We start from the raw sequence: 24310 nt of genomic DNA on the forward strand, positions 1-24310 counted from the left end.
GCATGTATGTTTATTAAGGGTATCTTCTTGGTGTTGAAGGTTCTTATCCTTGATTGCTATCTACCTTAAGATATCAACCTAGAGGTATGTTGACATCTTAAGGAGAGGCATATGAGATCTCCTTTTTTCTCATGTTAATTCATTTATGTTATATCCTCAAACTAGAAGTGTTGTGTTACATAGTGCTCCCTAGGGCATGGTTATTATTTTTTTGAGATTCATTACTTGGAATAGCATGGATTAATGCTAGTGTGATCATTGTTGTTTTTTACACCTTTGCAAGTGTTGGTTATTATTTTTGTTTGTGTTTTGTGTGTTAGGCCCAATATGGAAAGCTAATGTACTGAGAGGGGAGGGGTGAATCAGTACTCCAAAAATTTTCTTCAACAATAACTTTACTGTTATGCATAAACTGAATAGTGCAGTAACATAATATAAAGCTAAAACAAATAGATAACAATCATACATGATTCACTCCATAACACATATATTTTGGTTACGCAGAAACTCCTGGTTAGAGAGAAAAACTACGGTGGGGATGGCACCCACAACTTCACTACTGCAATAATAAAGGTTGCTCAGTTAGAGCTACATGTTTAGCTATTTCTGATAGCTTACCCTATTAGGAGTAAAAAGATCTATTAGATCTACCTTGCTAAAGGATTTTACAACACTTAAATTAAATGCTGCACTTGGTTAGAGGCTTTACAATTTATAGAATTGATTAGAGTCTTTTACCCTATTAAAGGTTTCTCTTACAACTTTAAAATATTATAATAAAATCATTACAAATATCTGCAACTTTACATCTGGAATGTTATAGCAGATTCTATGTGCTCAGAATAAGATTACCTTGCTTATAGCATACCTCAGTAACCCATATAGTAACTCAGTAAACCCTTCTATTTACTCTGTTCTTTGACTGTTCTCTGAAATCCTTCTCGGTGACCTCTATGTCTCTGTAACTGTCATAACACTTAGTGCTTTCACATGTCGTGCTTTATATATTTTGATATATTCCTTTCTGTCATGCTACATGTATCTTTCTAATCTTAATCCATGTTGTATAAATAGATCTCTTATGTTGGTGGTCCATTCATTGCTTCAATCTTACAAACATGATTTCTTGAATGAATAACCATGCAAAATATTTCATTGGTTAGATGACCTCAAAATCATACACAATCTTTAAGTGCAATTTCCAATGTGATAACGGTTCTATGTACCTCGATCTTGTAACACGTTTTCATATGTATGTCCAGGTTCAATGAATCTGGTAACACGTTTCACTCAGTGTATAACAACTCGGTGTGTCATCTTTGCTGCTCAGAATACATGGAATGATACTCGGTAGACAGCTCGGTGTATACTGCGCTCTGAGACTACTTTCTTCTATAACCGACTAGACTATTCATACCGACTAAATATCTCGGTAGAAATAACCGACTAGAGTATATAGAATAACTTTGAACATAAAACTAATGGCAACTTGATAAGTAGTAACATTGTGTCACTACAACAACCATTTTGTAGTAATTTTTTTCGATTGCCTTGCAAACAAATGGTTTTGTTTGTTAATCTTCTCTATCATGGATCACCTAGCATAACACAACTTTCTAAGCCAATGAAATCCATGATGACGTAGCATGAATCACCCAACATTACACAACTTGTTAGATAGTAGTATTCACATTTCTTCTCTTTTCTCTTATCATATGACTAATAGTAAGCATCTCCTTAGTAGACCTAGAAGTCATATCTCTTCTCTTGTGACAGAGTGTTCAAGTAGAATTGTTGGGACTAGGAGGTGCGGATCGACCAGATCCTCCACTTGTTAGATGTAGACAAAATGAATTCTTTTTGGATTAGGATGGTACACAAAATCTACTATCAAAAGGTTGTCAAAAATTCTTGGGACTAGGAGGTGTGAACTGGCCTACTCTTCTGCTTTTCATGCCATCAAAATTTGAGTTTGATTGTCATCATTTACTTTTCCAAATTCTTCACACGTAACTCCTGAATCAATTTCCTACACACAAAATGACAAAAATAGGTTTGTTGATGGGGGCTTTCCTAAGTCAAACCTCGGGTTGTGAATTAACCTTGAAGTATAATGTTTTCCTTTTGAGGGAAAGGATAGATCTAATATAAAAATGCTTAAAATTGAACATGATATCCTGATGAATCTTTCTTGAATCCTCACACAAGGTTTTAGGATGTCATGCAGATTGTTGATCATGAATGTTGCGCTTTAACTTGAATTCTCCTTCAATGCTTGATGAATTCTTGATTGCTTGTTCAATTGGAATTGAATTGATTTTATAATTAAGAGATCACTTGAATTGTAGGTAGAACCCTTCAAATGATAGGGTAGGCTTCTTTTATACCTAATCATACATAAAGTGTTTGAATTTTTTCTCTCACATGAGGCAAGAAATGAGGGGTCATATTTTGGGTCCCAATCACGAGTACCAGGGCACCTAAAGCATCCTAGTCTTGTCAATGAGGACTTAAAATTGAATAGAGGTTGAGGAAGGAGTTGAAAATGCAGATTTCAAGACGATGTGAGTAGAATCAAAGTGAGAACGAAGCAAAACATGCCTAGGGGATATTTAGGATGGGACATGATAAAGTGGGTATCAATGTCTCAAGATCAGATGGACCTTAAGTGATTGTCTCCCTTGCATATGATTTGTTTGGGTGATAAACTTCACCATTCTAGTCACAAGAATTTTATTAAGTCTCAAATATAGGGATCATAACTTATTAATGATGGAATGAAAGTCCTTCATGAAGGACTTCTAGAAGTATTTTTGGATGAGTCTTTTTCAAGTGCAAATAAAATATAATTGATGGTTAATGGATTTAAGGAACGTGCTTTCAAATTGGAAGCCAAAGTTTTGAAGGATGTAGAGAAGAAGGTGGAAGAGAAAAGACTAGAAGTTTTAGTGATTAGATGTGCAAAAACACATATCCAACTACAAGAAAACATAATTTTTTTTTAGAAAAGTGTAAAGGATGTAGTGGCGGCATACATGTTTTAAAGGAAATGGCCTAAATATACTAAGGATATTAAGGGTCACATAGATATTATAGCATCACAAATTGTACAACTATCCAATACTATAGACATGAAGAATGATGTAAAAGGAAACATAAAGATTCAAATAGAAAACTTGTACATGCAACTAAATCCATTGACTAATCAGAAGAAACAAATTAAGAAACGGTTTGATCATTTGAGAGATGTTGTAGAATTGCAACTCACCAGCATGGTAAGACTATTTGAAGACTCTTAGAAGCTTGATTTGGAGGTGAAGGTTTTAGATAACTGTAGGGAGGTAGAGGATATTCTTTTGAATATTTAAAATCAATACAATATTTTAGCCTCTACATAAGAAGATTGGAAGACCTCTTGGTATCAAATCAAGTTCGTTCACAAGGGCATCATGCCCCCTACCATGAAAGCTACTTAGTTTTTGTGGGTAAGAATTTTTTTTTTTTTTGGTTATGGTTGTGGTGTTTGTAGGGAGACATTTACAAATTTATATCTATTTTCACTATTTAATGGTTTATGGGTTTGTAATGGTAATTTAATGTTCTTTCATATTTTTGTATAGATACTTTATAATAGCCTATTATGGTGATTTGTTCTACTATCTAGTTTTGGTGGAGTAGATGTTGCATTGCATAGACCTAGGATACATATTTCCGCAGATACAACACAAGTTAAATGTATCCTAGGTCGATGCAAAACAACCTCTGCTCTAGAGATCACCAAAAAATAGAGAAAGAACTTCAATTTAATGCCATCAGTTTAAAAGGATTTCAAGATAGATAAATGGTATGCAACTGTATCTATTTGGAATGCATTACCCAAACATCGCAATTGATCAGTCGCACATGAAGTTCCACGAGTGTGATCTTTTTCAAATCCTAATATGATTTCTAGCTCGTCAACCTCTAGAGGAGCCACCTGACCTAGCCCCATCCAAACCAAGATCCATTCTTCACACTTTTCAAGAATGTATTTCTGTTCACTATCTTGTAGTTTCCCTCGTGAATTTTCAATTATAGTGTAGAGTTCTTCACGAAGGACACCACCACATCGTCTAGAGTCTATGCTTCAATTTTTTTCTTTGATCCCATGGAGGCCAATAGTCCTCTGTTTGAGGAAGTGCTTCCTGAATAGTCATGGGAGGGAGAGGTAATGCTTGAAATCAACTTTCTATTGGGAGATTGTGTACATAACCTCTTGGTCTTTTGGAAACTGAAAAGTACTTCGAGTCCACCAACTCTGGTTCCACACTATAAAATTTTTCAGATATTTCCTTCCAAATATCCTTCGATGCAAAATCATCATTCTCATAATAGAAAAAAGGTGGTCCTTGCATGAACACATTGATTTCCTCCAAGCCTGGCCCAATAGGTTTCCCAGGAACTCCAAAACTAGTTAGTCCCTCTCGACATAAATTAGAGATGTCACATCACACACTCCAGACATTGTTTGTTTGTATTGCATACTCTCTATGTATTTATCACCCTTTAACACTTTCCTTTGCTTTTCTCCAATTGCTCTCTTCTAGGCAACTGATGAGCTTGTTTCCATGTCATTCAAGATAATGCTTGTTTGTTTTCTTTTATGAAATTTACTGCACATGAGTCTTCAACTTGTATCTTCTTCTTCTTCTGCATAGATATAAATTATAATTCACGCTCAAATGATAATCAAATAAAATAAGCATTTGTAAAGAAAATATTTAGTCATTGGATGTTACATATTATCTAACGGAAAGATCCTAGACAATTCTTGGAGAAAGAAACATCATTGATAACCTTTTTTTGCAAATATTCACTAAATCAAATAAATTAAAAATGTTTTATGCAATTTTTAAAAGTAGACCTCATTCAATGCTTTCATGCACTGATGTCAAAGCCGTTTGACCCACAACATCTGATACCATCAGAATTTTGATGACAACTAAAGAAACATCTGACAAGTATGTTGTATATCCGACGTCACTTCCTTATCGGACAGTCATCGAGGAGAAAACATAGCAGCCATCGAAATTCCGGCCGTAATCTGTCAAATTTTTTGGCCAAAGGAGAAAATATAGCCGCCATCAGAAGATTTCATAGCATCATCGGGAAGACTGACAATGAGTTTTCAATGGTTAAACTGGTCAGAAGCTCGACGTGGTGTTGTCGGACTTCCAATAATTAACCGTCGAAAATTAGGCTCAAATGTACTAGTGACTGACTACATATAAATCGAAACTACAATCCAAAGAAATGATTGAACTACTAAGATAGCATCTTCTATGCCAGAATACAGTTCCGGTTAAGCTCTGTCTATTTCGGTCAGGAACCCTAAACCTTTTATCGAAATAACCCTATATAAAAATATCCCTTCATGCATAATCTCTCTGGTATATTTCATATCTTCTATTCATCCATATTTGTATCCCTATCATCATCCACATATATCAAAATGATCTAACCTACTGACCTATATACCCTTTACAATTTATCATGCCCTAGATTAGCTTACAAAGATAATTACAATATCAATATAAATGTCGGCTAGATAACATTAATACATGATTATAAAAATCAATCGTTGATTCTATATCTAAAAGATCTCGTCCTCCAATATTGATAACCTTATTCTAAACCATTTCGGCCTACATTGCCAGTAACCCAAAAAATCCTTTGAACCTACCGGTGCCAATGCTGGTGCTGGTGAAGTGTCTGTTAAGTGCCTGTCGATACACAACTGAACCAAAATGTGAAGCCAGAACAAGATACCATGTTGCCATCAATGACAACATAGTGAAACCAACCAATTGAGTGTCAATTTCCAACAAAGCTTCTACCTAGTTTCAATTAGGATTCTAGTGCTTCTCCCTCTAGAAAGCTTAAGAAATTATTAAATCTTGTTAACACTCATTTTGTATCTCTTGAGAAGGCTGCAGATGAATCTATATAAAAGAGATTTAATGAGATGAGATTGCAGCAAAAAATTGAAAGGAGTTGAGTGATATAGAGCAATCCTGAAGACTACAATGAAGAGTATAGAAGAGGCATTGGATGAAGGAAATTTTTTTTTCAAATCATGTTTGTTTTTGCTCAAATTTACTGCAGACATTAGTCGACAAATAAAAGATCTTGAGGGTAAGTAAGCCAGTATCGGTCAATCTTTTGCACCTCAATCGGTCTTCCCAAGTACCCTTGAGGAACAACATTTGGAACTCTCTGACAAAATAAAGAGTTTGAACCAAGACAAGGAGAAAATTTTGAGCAGAGTGGGAGATCTAGGTAAACCGACACAATTAGTGCCTTAGGTAAACCAGTGCCATCCGATCTTCTAATTCTTGAGGTTCATGCATTCATGTAAGTTCCCTAATAAGTGTTTTGGAGTTCTTCTTGAGAGAATGGAACCAATATTTGGAATCCCTGAAGGTGACTTAGTTTGACATCTTTAAGTTCATGTAAACAATTGCATTCATTCATTCTTTTGTACATAATTTCTGGTGGATTCCCACCCTTTGCCATTGATGTCAAAGGGGGAGAGAGACAGAGCAGTGAAAAATGGAGAAAGCAGTTTATGGGGAGTTAGTTAGATTGAGTGTACAAATTTTAGATTTTTGGTGTTTTGCAAATTTTGGGATACTTATCATTTTTCACCTGTGTTGCCATCAATGCCAAAGGAGGAGATTGTTGAAATTTGATGTTCAAGTGATGCTCCGATGAAGATTGGTGGTTCCTAATGCTTGCAAATTCTTAGGAGTTGTCATTGATGGCAACTCAACCTCTTGATTTGATCTAGTATGAAGTTTTGGCTAACTAGATGTCTTGGAAAGAGTATTCTTGGATTAGGACTGTCAGTGCAGTGAAATATACAATTTTGTCATTCCCGATAAAGAAGATTTTGGTTTTGGTTATCAGTGATTATTTGGTTGGGTATATGGAGTAGATTATCATGAAAATCCACTCTTTGGTGTCAATTCCTATCCCTGCTTGAAGATATAGTATCTCATAGAGGAGTAAAGTAGAGTATTCTTCATGTTTGGTGGTGTATCATGTGTCTGGATTCTTTAAGTTGATTCTGGTGATTGGAAATGTTTTTGTGGCGGTATGTGAGACCTATAGGAAGCATGCAATTTTGTATTTTGGGTTTGGAATATGGTTCGATAACATATCTAAGCTGACTTGCAGCTACACATTTCATTTTTGATATTTTGTGAAGCCGAATTGTGGGAGATTAATTTTGCTAGTGCAGATATATATAAGAGAAATTGGATGATGCGTTTGGTGTGAGATATGATGTGATAGATTATTTTGAAGTGATTGAGCATTGTTTCACATGTGCATTTTGATCTTGGTTGATCCAGTAAGGAGTTGCAGACCAGAATAGAGAAGATAAGCAAATCAATTGTAGCAGATCATTTTCCACTTAACCGGAAGTGATTTTTGTCATAATAGATGCTATTCTCTAGTTCACTACTTATTGTAATTAGTTTGTGATCTCTTGTAAGGCAGCGAGCCTTCCTTTGGCGTTGTTGCCCTATTTTTGTAACTTCAGCAGTGAGCTCTAGGCAATGTTCCTGAATGCAAGTGCATTCCCCTTATGTAATATTATTTTTCTACTAGCCATAGTGGAATAATATTGTGGGTTCAAATCCCACCATGGTTTTTCACTTTTGGGTTTCCACATAAAAATATTGGTGTTATGGTTGCATGGTTATTTGTTTTGTGTTGCTGTACTTTACTTTCTTTCTTATACATCTAGTGGTTAAAGAATTAGAATAACATGTTTAAAATTTGCATAACACTAACCTCCCCCTCTCAGTGTTCCCTTATTCCAATAATCCCTTTCCTAAGGTTCGTCATGAAGATACTTTAGAGAAAGAGGATAATATTTTCAATGCTCTCTTTGCTAAAGATGAAGAAACTAATCAAAGATCAAACCAATACCATTCATGTTGTTGAGAAGCCTATGGGTGGAGTCAATCATCAATATGATTATCACTCAATAGCTTACACATATAATAACGAAGTGTTTACTTTAGAAGATAACAAGAACATAAAAAGTGAAGCACAATATAATTTGTTAGTTCCTACAATCCTTTCTCCAATTCAGACAAATACAAAATCTCCTAGCAAAGATGTTCCTAAAGAAGAACTCTTGGAGGATGATTGAGGGTCATTAGATGTCACACCTTCTTTTTGTAAATAATCTAAGATGCCTAAATTTGATACACAAAATATTTATCCTAAAACATGTCTATAAATTGATTAGGCCTCTTTAAACTTCAATCCAATTCCACTTAAGAGAAAACCCCCTCCTGATCCTACCTATGGATACAATGGACAAGTTTTAGGATGTGTGCAAAAAAGTCATGAGAAATCACACTTTTCTAGTGAAAAGAAAGATTTCCAACCTCTTCCTTTGTAAACATCTCCTCCTCAATTGTCTAATAAGCCCTTGCCTTCTCATTCCAAAATAGCATTACAACAAGATAATGTTTTGTCTGGCCTCCTTCATGCCAATTTAATTTCTCTTCTTTGGCCTAAATGAATAAGGAAATGTAGACAACATCTTGAAAGTTCTACTCTTTGCAAGTATCCTAAAATCCACGGACATTCTACTAACAAATGTAAAGCTTTGAAAACTAAAATACAATAATATATTGAGTTAGATATCATAAAAATAACATGTGATAATTAATGACATGTTTCTCATAATCATTTCAAATAACACTCAGATTCCTATTATGTTGCTCCTCACTATGTGACATTGTTATCTTACCTACTTGGGGCTCATTGTTATTCATGGTGGTACAATTTCAAGTGCAATCATACTTAGTGAGCAACACAATAGTCTATTTATTTTTGTCTCTATGCTTGAGGGGCAAGAATATTATCTTTTCTCTTTCTAAGGATTCACTATTTCCTTTATGGATTGCATTTTTCATAACATGATATCCTATCTTGCATAGAATTATCCTTCATGTGAGTACATGTGTGTTACATAGTTAGGATCTATTCCTTTCTTGAGATAGTACGTCTCTTATGAACAATTTCTCCTTAGGGAATGTGTGATCCTTCATCCTAATTTTTCGTTGTCCTCTTTCTTGGGGGGAAAGGATAACATTTTTCTTGTCTCACTCCTTTTTGAAGACCACCTCTTCTTTTTTTGTTGTATTTTTCATAATGTGATGTACATTTTTTCTTGAAACTATACATCTCTTATGTATAATCTCTCCTTGGAGGTTGTGTAATTCTACTTGTTGTCCCTACATAGGGGGGTATTGATATTTCTTATCCTTTCCAAAGATCCACTTTTTTTTGGTTGAGTGGTGTTTGCTTATGATTTGATGTCATTCCTTGTGTGAATATGTTTTTGTTCTCAAGGATTATCTCTTATGTTAAAGGTTTGTATCCTTGACTACAACCTCTTCTTGACTTGGAGATGCATATCTATTATAAACATACCTCTGCACATTGGGTCATAAGTGTGTCATCATTCATCAAGAATCCCTTTCACCTAGAAATAAGAGGAAGGTAGGAATTCTTGTTTTCCTTCCCTTGTTTTTGTAGAGGATGTTATGTTTTTTCAATAAACTTACATGAGATGCTTCACGTTTGAAACCTGACACAACATTTTTATATGACTTATACAGGGTGCACATTCTCAAAACCAGAGAAAACATCTTACATGAGATGTCCTCAATACCAGACATATATTTCTCTTACACAGGGTTACACATACTCACATAGGTTGTTTCATGCTCAAAACTAGAGAAGAAAAACTCTTATATAGGATGTTTAACACCTAAAACTAGATAATTGCACACACAACATGATGAGTGAAACTAGCAAAGAAAAGATAGATCATTCCTACTCTTCTCCCCAACATGGATCACCTATAAAAACACAAATAGAATGTGACATACATGTCTTCTCTTGCTCTTCCTCTCATGGAACACCTAGAGAAACACAAATAGAGTATGATATCAATGCCTCTCTCTTTTCTTCTCCTCATGAGCTTATAACTTTTCTATTTGTGGTTCATGGTTTATGCATGCCCTTTTTCTTGTTAAGTGATTGCTTGTGTCCTTTTAATAGAATTTAAAGAATGATATTAGTAGTTGAGACATTTTGACTATCAAGGTCTCTTTGGATAGTTGACTTGGGGTCTTGTATTTAGTGCTAACCCCTTGTGTTGTGTGTCCTTAGATGATATTTTGTGAGTTAAGATCCTAATATGGAGCACTTGGCTCCACGAAATTAGTGATGTTTTATCTCCTTGTGATCTTGTTCCTAATTTCTCCTCTATCTCTTTCATCTACTTTACCATGAGCATTTTCATAGGCTCATATTCCTATTAAAATGGGGGAAAATGTAGTGTCATAAATTGTCACCAATATAATTTACACCTCATAATTGTTCCCCTAATTTAGTGTTTCCTATCCTCATCCCCTGGTCTATTTATCCCTATTCTTTAACTTTGACACCATGAATAGCCTTTTGTGGTTCCTACCATGGGATACCCACCCCATTTTAGCATTGTTTTGGTCTTGATTATGTTGGGACCAAGGCATGGAATGCCTTGGTCTGGACCATGGCATCCCAAAATTCCATGGTCTCACCCAATCCAACCGTAATTTAAAATAGGGTTAGGGCTATATCTCATCGGGTAAGTTTTGATCCTCGTGGCTCTGCATGACTGTTGGAGGTTGGCCTAATCAGTAATTTACCTAGAAACCCCTATATAAAGACATTTAATGAACCTAATTCTATCTAAGAAAAGTAAGAATCAATTCCTAACATTCAAGCATCCATGAAGCATTCATTATCAAGCATTTTTAGAGATCTTCAAGGTTGCCTTTTCATCCTTCAACCACTGTGGACAAAATTCATCTCAATTTTGATGCAAGCATGTATGTGTGATTAGGTTTTTGTGTTTGTCATGCAATTTCATACAACATTTATGATTACATCTAAAGAAAAAAGCGCAATCATCAACAAGTGTAGATTTGAGGTATATCTATGTAGCATTTATTTTAGTATTTATAATATTTCATTCAAGGCTAATTATGTTGCATATTGGCTGATATGTTGTCATTGATGTCAACATATGTGGAGATTGTTGGAAAGTTTTGTTAACATATTTTTCTGTGTATTCCAGTAATGCAGTTTGGTTGGAATGAGTTGATTTAGCCTGTGTGTTGTAGATGAGATGATGCGGTTTAAAGGGTTATGGTATGTTGTCTATAGATGGTTCATTCTTATTTGTAGAGGTCTGCATGATTATTTGATCGAGTTATGATATTTAGTATTGAGGATATTAATTAGTTGTTTGTGTTATTTGGTATTTTGGTTTACACATTGTATTGCTCTAGAATTTTTATATATTTAGCTGTGGATGTGTGGGATGTGTTCTAGACATTGATGTGTGTCCTCGGTTCAAGTGGTTCATGACTTGGAGGTCTGCAAGAGAATCATTCAGGTTGATAGTCAATTATGATGGTGTTTTTGAGCTTCGATGGAGAGATGATGATTATTCTAGTAATCCAAGTTATTGTGGTGCAATTCATATTGTCTGTGAATATCTCTAGATCGTTTTCTATGCGTATTGGTGGTCTACATTGATTTTTGTGCATATCATTTAAGATTTTCTTTGTCCGGTGATTTTATTCATGTTATGTGACATTCTTGGGGGTTGTAGCGTGTTGTGGATGATCGAGACGTAATTGTTGAAAGTTTTGTGTGGTTTCCCTATTGATTTGGGTCCAGACTATGCCTTAGCCAACATTGTTTTGGTCCACATGTATTTTTATATCATGTGAGGATAGTATTTTGTAATTTGTATTGAGCGTTTCGCCGACCTATATTTCATATGTTGAGGGTTTGTATAAATAAATGTAATAATAATTTGAGATGTATGTTTGTGAGTTTTTTCAATATCTGAGAGTGTTTATGCTTGACTTTTATGTGCGAACAAGTGACTTTCTCTCTCAAAAGTGTGAAGGAGAAGAGAAGTGTTGCAGGGAAGACTGTGTGCTTAACCGGAACTGTACTCAAGCATATGAAGATGCTATCTTCATAGTTCATGTAATTTGGATTGTAGTCTAAATGTTTGTATAAGTCAATGAGACTTCTTGTAAGGTAGTGCGCCTTCCCTAAAGGTTGTAGCCTTTCTAGGTTTCTTATTTTGAGTAGTGAGCTCTAGGAAATATGATTGAATGCATGTGCATTCCCACTGTAATATTTGCATTTACTCCTAACATGGTATTATCTCATTGTGGGTATGTTCTCATAGTGGTTTTTCCCTTAACTGGGTTTTCCATGTCAAAAATATTGGTGTTATGTGTATTATTGATGTGGTGTTGGTTCATGCTTTAACTATTTTAATTATCAGATATATTTTGTGGTTTAAGTTGCAGTAAGTTTTTGAGCAAAGTGATTCATCCCCCCCTCTCTTAGTTTGCTACATTGTTGCCAACAAATTCCTAAATTGGGGTTTGAATTAGGAAAACCCCTATTGCTAACAATTTCCTCTTTCTTTTTGTGTGCAGGAAATATGTACAAAGCTATGTTTAGGGGGATTGACATAGTTCACAAAGATGAATAGGTTCATCTTTTGATGGCGATAGACTCAAAGGACCATGGTGAATTGATGTGCCCTAGTCTTGACAAATCAGGATGAACTTCAGGAAACAAATTAATGATATCTTATTTTGCTCAAATCTAGGTCAATGGATCCATACAAAATCAGTAGCTTACTAATTGATAGGGAGATTGAGTGAGAAGTTGCTCAATAAGTCTAAATTGGTTTAATAAATCAAGTGGACCCAAAGGATATGCTTTTTCTTTTGTGTTTAATTCCTGTTTGCAAGATCAATCTTCAACACCCACACCTCTTCTCAAACAACCACCCTATTATGTTGTTACACTCCCTTGCTCAAGCTTCTATTCCTCAATGTTTCTCAAATCCTCCACCATAGGTCCACACACCAAGATGGTGTCTTGACTATAAATATTGATTTAATTAGGCCCATTGTGTGAATTTCAACTATCCTTCAAGAGTTTGGAAGGTTCTAGTACCATTGAGGCAATTAGGTTCAACTTTTTGGTAAAATAGGGCAAAAAGGCTACTAGCCCGTGGAGGCCTAATTGGGTGAATTTTGCTTGCATAGGGAAATGATGGTCATAACCACCATGAAACCTGACTTGGAAGGTTTCAACAAGGTCTAAAATCAAGGATTTTTATGGTTTTAGCTCCTAAGAAGATGGTATAATGAGTGTCCACATTTTTAGGCAAGAAAGTAGGGTTTTGAGAGGGTTTTGCTCATGAAACAAAGGAAGTCACTTCTAAACCACAAACCAAGCCTCCAAAATCTTATAGAAAATCTTCCACATCATTTGGAACCATTCTCCAACTCTACCCTATATGATATTATATCAAATATTTGGTATACAAACCATAAGATGAATGTTATGTGCACTGTCACTGCTAATTCACTATTTTTCCTGCACTTTGAAAGGTTATAACTTCATGGAAACTTCACCAATGCATGTATCAACCTCCCAAAAACATTGTTAGCACTTTTCACAAGATGCCAAAGGCATGGACATGTTCATAAAGCAATTTTGGATTCAAAAAGACATTAAATTCCCAAAACAGGGAGCTTGCTGCCAGCTACAACTCAACACATTTGCAAGGTAAAGAAAACATTATTTGGAGCTCCAAATGTCTGTAAAATTCCAAGGAGATTAGTGCAGACCTCTTTCTTAGGTTTGTTCACTCAATTGGCCTTTGAGCACAAACTTGTTTGAGTCTTTGTTCACATTTGCTAGCCAAATCTATCTCCAACTTGCTTAGCATATACTCAAAGGCACTTCTCTTGCACAACCCTAGCCAAAATAGGGTATATTTACACTATAAATATGAAATAAAACTTACCTAAGTCCACCCATGGGAGCCCAAACCTGGATTTAGACAAGTTGATGCATTTTGGAGTCCAAAACCCTTGACAGGGTAGTCAAGGAGCAAAATAAAAACTATTTTATAAAACCAACTTCCAAATGCACAACCTGAAAAATAATTACATAAAGAGAATTGAATTTACAAAAAAATCACAGTCCAAAAGGTACAGTACAGAAAATAGAAGCCCCAATATGGACTGCTATCCAAATGGAGTCCAAAACATGAGAAAAGCCAGAAAAATGCTTGCTCTTTCAATTGATTCTATTGGAAAGTAAAAAATCCAACCCTATACCAAGAAGAGGGATGCATATAAATAGTAATGGAAGGTATTTACCAAGTCTTGTATGGACACAAGGCATTTATGTCTTCTTTTTTACAAAAAGTGTCCAAAATGACAACTTTTGTTCCTCCAAGTGGCAATTTGAGAAACCTAACTCAACCAACCTTCCAAATTCACATAGGAATGATTAAAAATGCTTTCTAATCATGTTTCAAGGCTTTCCAAATCATGGCTAATCCTATAAGGCAATTTTCCACTTTTTAGCCTTATTTGGCCTAGGAGCACAAAACTGACAACTCAAACCTTAGGAAAACAAAACTTGATCTCTCAAGCACAAAATGAGATAAAAAATCTATGAAATGACTCAAAACAACCTATGACAACATTTCAAAACTAACAAGACACTTAAGCATGAAAAATACCAAAAATGGAGAGTATAAGTAAAGCTAGGTGCTCCTGCACCACTAATTCTATCAATTTACATCAAAAACTCCTTATTTTACCTTAATTTTAACATTTTCACAATTCAACTTAGGAATGGGAAACTAAAATCTAACCACTGAAACTAATTAGAAACCTTAGCCCTATCATTAGTTGGATTGAGGCTAGATCTATTGGATTCACCCCTCTTTCAATGTATTGGCTATTTTGGTTAATTGGTGGTCTTATCCTACTTGGTGAAACCCTAGTTCCAAATTACACCTCTACATGTTTAATTTTTTCTTCAATTTTTCAATTCAAGAATGTTGACTTGACATCCATCTAATATAACTCAAAGTTCATATATGCAACAAATGCGAGAAACATCCATATAGCCTCCAATCCTACTACTAGAGAAAATGTCTCCTCAAAATCTATACCTTGAACGTGTGAATAACCCTTACACACCAATATTTCCTTGTTCCTTGTGACTTTTCTATCTTCATAAATTAGCTCTCTTTGGGTTACCCACTTAGTTCCTATAACAACCTCATACTTTGTTGGCATCTTAGGTGTTTGTTTAGGTAATTTTTTTCTTGCACTTGTCTCTTCTTTATCTTTTGGAGTAGCCTTTGTTGGCATATGCACACTCCAATGAGACATTGTATGTGATTGAGGTTTTGTCATTGATGGCAACCTTGCAATCCTATGGCACCAACAAAGGCATTATACTAGCATTAGCAGATCACACTCTACACCGGCACTCAGGACACCAGAACCGGCACAAAAGAAAGGAAGTATACCGGCATAGAGGCCGATAGGATTTTGTTTTATTATATTTTGTTTGTTATTGAAAAAATTTGTTAGCCGACTTGGCAAATTGTAAAATGACTCTTATATATAAAAGAGATCATTGTAGACATTAGAGAGAGGAGACATAAGCATTAAGAAAAATATTAGGCGGACCTATTGTGCGAAATATAGGTTAAGGGGTATATGTAAAGAACAGAGCAGGAACCCGTACTGAATCTGGCATTGAAGATGCTATTGTAAAGCAATCCAAGTTATTGGATTTGTATAATCCTCATTGTAAGTCAGTGAGACTTCCCATTGAGCAGTGAGCTCTAGGCATTTGGCCTTCCTGCATGTGCAGGCCCCTATTGTAAGTATATTCTCTTATTGGCCAATGAGTGAATATTGTGGGTCACAAATCCCACTGAGGTTTTTCCCACACCGGGTTTCCTCATTAAAATATTGTGTTATGGTGTACTTTTCATGTGGATGTTCTTGATTCTATTTATTGCATTATTTATTGCATACCGGTACACTATTATATTATGTTCTATATGTTTTAAGTTAAGAAATTCCATATACCGATTAGATACTGATTCACCCCCTCCCTCTCAGTATCTGTGGGATTCCTAACAATTGGTATCAGAGCTTGGTCCTCTATTTTCAAAAGCCTAATAGTTTGAGGAAGATCTTGACACCAGTAAAGATGGAAAATCTAATGAAGCAACTTGAAGGAGCTCTTACAGACTATGATGTAGAGAAATTGAAAAATATCAAACTAGAAGATGATTTAAGGGTAGGTCAAGATATCATTCAGGCACTTCAAGAAAATTTTACTATTGCAAGAAATAAGAGAAGAGAACTTTGTGAAAATTTGCAAAATGAGAATGATGAAAATGAATCACTTAATGATATGATAAGCAAGTTGAAACAAGAGATCATGACAACAAAGAATGAGATGCAGGATATGACTATGAGATTTTGCAAAGAGATTGAGGATAGGAAGAAGAATGAAGAAGAATTGATGAGAAGACTAAGTGATGCAGCAAATGAGAACACAAGACTTATCTATGAAAATGACATGTTGAAGACAGATTTGATGCATACTCAGAATGACTCAAATGAACTGATGAGACAAAAGGAAGTCTTAGAAAGAGAATTAGAAATTGCAAATCAACATAAAGAAAAATTCAAAAAAAGCTCAGAGGAACTTGGCACCTTGCTGAAGAATCAAAAACCTAAAGGTGACACTTCTGGAATTGGCTTTGAAATTGGTGAAAGCTCCGGTACTGCAAATACTCAAGATCACAACAAATCGGTAAGACAACCTAATGCTTATAAATTCAATGGAAAATGCTTTAACTGTAATAAGTACGGTCATAGAGCAAATGAATGTAGATCTAGAAATTATTTGAATATCAACACACCCACCGATCAATGTTCTAAATACAACAAAGCTGGTCACAACTCTGAAAACTGCAAAATGAATGTGAGATGTTATGTTTGTGGAAGATTTGGACAATTATCTAATCAATGCAGAACACAAACCGGCATAGGTTATGGAAAAGCTATTCAGAAGAATAATGTAACTTGTTATGCATGTAACAAGATTGGGTATATTGCTAATTTTTGTAGAAGTAGAGGAACACCGGTAGACAACAAAAGTTCTAGCTTGAAAGGTAAAGAAAAAGTTGAAGAGGTCAAGCAAGAATTCTCAAAACAATGGATTAGAAAAGCTGATCTTAATATTGGGAATACTCCTCCACCAGTAGAACAAACCAATGCTTCACTGGAAGGACAAAGTGATGCTTCACTAGAAGGACAGAGCAGTGCTCCATCGATAGGAAGTTCTTCATCCAATTGAAGAAAGTTTCTTTGAGGGTTTGGCAATCTAATGACACATGTATTATATTCCCTCGGTTAGAGATAAGAAGTTGAAATTACTTATTACCGGCAAACAATGTTAAGTGAATACTTAACTGGCATGCAATTAATGTGGTAGATGGTGAATAGACACTATAAAATTAAGGTTTTGGCTCCATTTCATTTCACTGAGATTTCAAATTTATGAAGAGCGCGAAGATTCTAAGATAAGGCATTTCGAGCAAGAAGCAAGAACACTGCAAGCAATCATCCATCCTAAAGGCAATAAAATGTATTTAATCATGGCATTCACCTCTGCAATTGAATAAATAGAAAACCCTACTGTTGTTGAAGTGATAAAAAGACCTAGGCCTGTATTTCAGTTATTTCCCGAGATAGCAAAGAAAGACGATACCTTAGGTGCTTTTTCTCAAATTCCTAAGGGAGTTGTTTATGTTGAAGACCCCAGAATGTACATCCATTGCAACATTGAGGAACTAGGAGATGAAGAAATTAAAACCATGTTTAAAACTGTGATATGTGATAAAACCGGCAATGTGAAAGATGAACACAAAATCATTGAGACCCTAGGATTTACAGAGATCCTTAGCATTCCTGAATTTCAAAAGGATGTGATTAGGATAGTCTTAAGTAGGGTACATGGTGAGTTTTTCTGGTTAGATGCAATCCACAAAATCACCAAGGAAGTTGTGAAAGCTATCATAGGGTTACCGACCACTGGTAAAAGACCAGATAAAACCAAGAAGGTTTCCAATGACCTAGTTACAAACCTAATTGGTGCAACATTCGACAAGAGGTCCCTAAGAGTTAATGATGTAATAGACATTAATGTGAGATTCATTAGCATGATATTAGGGTATAAAGCTACTCATGCAAATAGACTCAATTCAGTTTCAAGTTTATGCATTAAGAGTGCTTTTGATATGGTCACAGATAATGAAAAAATTGATGTATGTGAGTGGTTAAAAGATGAATTAATTGACAACCTTGGAAAGATCAAGAAGGACAAGAAAGGAACTTTCAGGTTTGGAAATTTGTTAGTATGTCTGATGCTACATATAACAAAACAGGTTCCCGGTATAGGCTACAAAGAACTTGGATATGATATACCGGTAGGCAAACAGTTAACAAAACTATTCAATAACATGGGAAAAGACAAGGAAAACAATATTCATGACTTTTTTCAAGCATTAAAGGCCAAAATGAAGAAAAGAATAAGATTATCACAAAAGATTGTTGACAAATACAAAGATGAAATATGCTTTGTAATCAAGAAAGATGAAATCTGGATGGAAGCAGTCATCCCTAGGACAGTTTGGGTAACCAAGATGGGCAATGAAATAGATGATCACATAGTTGAAACATATGCTAAAGCACTTCTGGAAGCCCCCAGAGAACCTAAGGAAGAAATATTTGGTAGTGCAAAAACCATTGAAATCCCAATACAATCAAAGAAAAGAGTGAAAAAGGTTGAGTTAGTTGTAAGGAAAGGTTCCAAACAAGCAAAAGCCATCAAAGAAGATGTATTGAAGAAAACCGGTATAACAGAGGATGAGTTAGTAGCTCCACAACTTGAAACTCACCTATCACTGGTAGGTACTTCTTCGAAAGGTGACATGCCTGCAACTTTTAAAAGAGTTGTAAGAAAAAGAGATCCCTCACTGGCAACCACACCCTCACCCAGGAGGACAAGGCAAAAACAACAAGCAGTGAGATCTCCGGTAAGAAAGGCCACACCAAAGAAGAAGAAGAGTTCAAAAAAAGACTTGACCCCTCTTGATATACTGCTGAATGAAATCATAGAGGAAGGTAAATTGAAGAACATAGAGAAAATATATGACACCTTAACAGCTAATGAAAAAGAGAAAGTTGAAAATAGTGTTATATTGTGCACATGGATATGTATAAGAAGTTTTTGATGGAAGTAGTCAATGAAATTCCATATGAACTATTCAAAAGACTAGAAGCAAGAAGACAAGCAGTAATAGAACTAGATAAGAAAATAAAAATTGAAAAGCTACTTGCTGTATATCCGGTAAACTCTCCCAAAGAAATTGATGACCTAATTGCTCAAGCCAACTGGATAGTATTTTCTACTGCACACCGGCACATTGCTTTAATGGTTGGAAGAGTTAATGAGGTGACTGAAGAGACTAAAAATAGATGGGACATATTCCTAGTTGAGAAAGAAAAACAAGAAGAATACAGGAACCCCAAACCCATAAAAGTTTATCAGAAAGATAGAGATAAGGGGAAAGGAAAAGTTGGTGGACCACCTAGTATCAAGGTTAGAGACAACTTACCTCCACCTCCTTTGATTACTCCACCGGTAAAAACAACAACTATAGATGATCAACCGGTAGCTGAGAGTATGGATGTAGAGGATAATAATCCTAATCCTGAAGTCTTATATACTGTTGATGTTGATACTCAGAAGATCATCATAGTGGTAGAAAAAGATACAACTGATAAGACTGATATGGCTAGTGAGCCTTCGGTAGCTGAGGAAACTGATAACACATAGGAGAAACCGACAGAAGATAAAGAGAAAAAGGTAGAGACTCAGACACAGACCGAGACAATACAACAAACAGAGGAACAAACAGAGAAAAAGGCTCCGAAACAGCAACAACAACAATAGCAACAGGAACAGGTACATAAGGAAACAGTGCCACCGACAACTAGTGAAGTAGAAAAACCATTGCTTAAAGAAATGCAGACACAAACAGACCTACCAGAGGTCAATACAAGTTTGGTTACTTCCATTGGTACTCAGATTGTTGATTCATCATCAGGATACAAATCAACTAATGTGACTGAGGTACTATTAGATTCAATCAAGAAAATAACCGACTGCAACTCACAAGCTTACAAAACAATTGATGATACCATACCAATTTTGAAGGTAATTGCTCATAACTGTAATATAGACAACAAAGATTCTTTAGGACAACTTGATACACTGTATAAATATATCATAGAAAACATTGAGAAAATAAAGGAAGAGTCATTGAAGGATAAGGTAGAAATTGAAAAACAGAAATTCTTTGATGAGAAAATAAAGAAGTGTAATAGAGATTTTGACACACTCCTATCGGAACTATGTAATTTGTTGAAAGAGTACAAAAATATGTACAAAGATACCTGTAAAACAAACTTTTTGACTGTAGATATAGACAAGAAAATGAGCAAGGTATAGGATGAGATCAATAAACTTTCAGATAGTTTTGTCAACTCACCTGATACACTATCAGTTTTTTAGGAGAAGATAACAAATTTTGAGGAAGAACTACTTAAATTGGAAAGAGAGAAAGAAAGAATAGTAAATAAGGCAAAGCTAAGTCCAAGATTGGACTATCTAGCATCTCTACGGAAGGAAGTATCTGAGGCATTAATACAGGGAAATAAAACACCGGCAGAGCATTTGCAACATCTCACCGGTATAGTGAAGAGAAAAGAGACAACAATAAAGGATAGAAAAAAGTTTATGGATAGTATAAACTTGATTTTGGGAGATCTTTTTCAAATTGTAACCATCCAGTTACAAGGTTGAAACTACAAACTCTACTGACATCTTGACAACCTTTGTAATTGATGCCAAAGGGGGAGTACTGGGATGAGAAAATTCAATATCACAGGAATCATATGCTCAGGGGGAGCACACACATTTTTGGTAACATTTTTGGACTTCACATTTTTGTATCATTTTTGAAAATTCTCATGAGTGTTGCCATCAATGCTAAAGAGGGAGATTGTTGGCATATGCACACTCCAATGAGACATTGTATGTGATTGAGGGTTTTGCCATTGATGGAAACCTTGCAATCCTATGGCACTGACAAAGGCATTATACTGGTATCAGTAGATCACACTCTACACCGGTTTTCAAGACACCGACACCGACACCGACACAAAAGAAAGGAAGTATACTAGCACAGAGGCCGACAGGATTTTGTTTTATTATATTTTGTTTATTATTGAAAAACTTTGTAAGCCGAGTTGGCAAATTGTAAAACGACTCTTATATATAAAAGAGATCATTGTAGATATTAGAGAGAGGAAACATAAGCATTAAGGAAAATATTAGGCAGACCTATTGTGCGAAATATAGGTTAAGGGGTATATGTAAAGAATAGAGTAGGAACCGATACTGAATCTGGCATTGAAGATGCTATTGTAAAGCAGTACAAGTTATTGGATTTGTATAATCCTCATTGTAAGTCAGTGAGACTTCCCATTGAGTAGTGAGCTCTAGGCAGTTGGCCTTCCTGTATGTGCAGGCCCCTATTGTAAGTAATATTCTCTTATTGGCCAGTGAGTGAATATTGTGGGTCACAAATCCCACTGAGGTTTTTCCCACACTGCGTTTCCTCGTTAAAATCTTGTGTTATGGTGTGCTTTTCATGTGGATGTTCTTGATTCTGTTTATTGCATTATTTCTTGCATACTGGTACACTGTTATATTATGTTCTGCATGTTTAAAGTTAAGAAATTCCATATACCGATTAGATACTGATTCACCCCCCCCTCTCAGTATCTGTGGGATTCCTAACAGCCTTCTCCTCTATAGCAATATGGACAACTTCTATTTCAGTCTCCGATTCAGGTACAATCTCAGTCTAATTCTATTTTTCATTAAAATTTATATTTACATTTGCACTTTCCAAAATCTTATTCAACCTCTTATTATAAAATTTTTATGCCTTACTCCTTGTAGAATATCTTATAAATATTCCTTCATTTGACCTTGTATCAACCTTCCCTATATCTTCCTCATCTTTTCTTATGTAGCACTTTCTTCCAAAGATTTTGAAATACTTCATTGTAGGAGGTTTTCCATTCCATACTCCATAAGGTGTCTTTGTGTGATTCAATCTTATCTGTACCTTTTTAAGAATATAAACAACAATATGCATAAATTATTTCCAATACACATTGGGAAGGTTAGCATCCTTCAACATAGTTCTAGCCATTTCAACATATTCTTTCTTTCAAGGACTCCCATTTGTTGAGGGGTCCTAGGAGTAGAAAAATATCTTCTGATACTATTCTCTTCAAAGAATATATCAAATTTATTTGACATAAACTCTCCTATTCTATCAAACCTTAAACTCGTGATCTTAGTGTCTACTTGATTCTCAACCATAGACTTAAATACTTTAAAATTTTCCAATGCTTCAGGTTTTTCTTTCAAGGAAGTAATCCATATCATTCTAGAATAATCATCAATAAGAAACATAAAATACCTTTCTCCACCTAGTCACCTTGTCCTTGTAGGTCCACATAAATCTATATGAATCAAATCTGAAGGTTTTGAAGTTGAATACTCCTTATTCTTGAATCTTCTCTTTGCTTGCTTTTCCAACTAACATCCCTTGCATACAATATAAAAGGTTTGATAATCTTTGGTAAATCGCTCACCAGATTTAATCTTCACCATATTGTCAAAGTTGATAGGCCCCATCCTTATTTTCCACAACTAGCATTCACTGCTTTGCGCTAGCATACAACTACATCCTCTCTTATTGTTCACATTGTGGACATTTCCATTAGTACTTATACCTTCTGCAACTAATTTTGTGGAGCTTCATTTTTTGATTTCACATCTAGACACATTAAATATGAGCTTATAAGCCTTACTACACATCTAGCTCACACTCAAAATATTGTCTCATACCTTTAGCATAATAAACATCATTAGTCTTATTTTTACCATCACAAAAAATAATACCTTTACCAAAAATAGGTGCAACTTCCTCACCTACAATTTTTTTAGATCCACCGTTATACTATTCAAAGTGAATGAACTTTCCTTTATCACCTATTATATGATTTGAACATCTTGAATCAATTATCCATGCTTTAGGCTCTACTTTTGCATGTTTTGTAGTCTTCACATTTATATATTTATTAGCCCTCTTCATATCTTTAGGATTTTTTAACTTTTCCTTATTTTTCTCCTCTATACCTAAAATCAATGATTCTTCATTTGAGTCATCACCATCTTCTTTAGATGAATAGGTCTCCATTGAACACAAATTATTCTTAGGCTTGGCTTTGTCATTTATTATCTTATTTCTATTATTCCATTTCTAATTGTCCTTTCCCTTATTAGAATCATCAAGTCTTTTACCATAATCTTCCTTATAATTACATCTAGAAGCATAATGACCAATCCTTCCACAATTGAAACGGTTGAAGGGTAACTTATTTTTGTATTTTCTAGAACCTATCTTTAGTCTTCTTACAAAATTTGCTTCTATCTCATCCATGTCATTGCTTTCTTTAGGTTCATCTTCAATCTTCTTGGTAGCTTTGAATGCTATTTCTTTCTTCTATTTTCACAAATAATCTAGCTCAACAATCTAAAAGGTAGAGAGAGGGAGCTATAGAGCTTATCCAAAGTGAATTTTTCCATATCATGACTTTCTTTAATGTCATACTTCTTAGTTTTGTAGCATTTTGGCAGTGTTAGCATCACTTTTCTCACAACTTCACTTTCATCTAATGTTCCACCAATACCCATAATTGCATTTACAATCTCATTTACTTGGTGTAGGTATCTTTCAATGTTCTTATCATAAAACATCCTTAAGTTCTCAAATTTGTGCTTTAGATTTCTCAACTTGGCTTGCTTTGTCTTCAAATCATTTTCATACAGACTACTCATTTTTTCCTAGATTTTTTTAGTAGACTTCAACTCCATAACTTTAGAAAATACTAAATCACTTGACTGACTAATAATTTCAACTCTAGCCTTTACACTACTCTCATGTTCCTTGATCTCATTCAGAGTCTAAGGACCATTTATGAGAGTAGTATACCCAGTTCTAATAATACCCCATATTCTAGTCAGCAAGGATCCCAAATGATATTCCATCCTTTCCTTCCAATAAGAGTAATTTTTGCCATAAACTTTGGTGCTTTGTAATTATATT

Source organism: Cryptomeria japonica, chromosome 10, assembly GCF_030272615.1.
Source record: "Cryptomeria japonica chromosome 10, Sugi_1.0, whole genome shotgun sequence".
In the NCBI taxonomy this organism is placed as follows: Eukaryota; Viridiplantae; Streptophyta; class Pinopsida; order Cupressales; family Cupressaceae; genus Cryptomeria; species Cryptomeria japonica.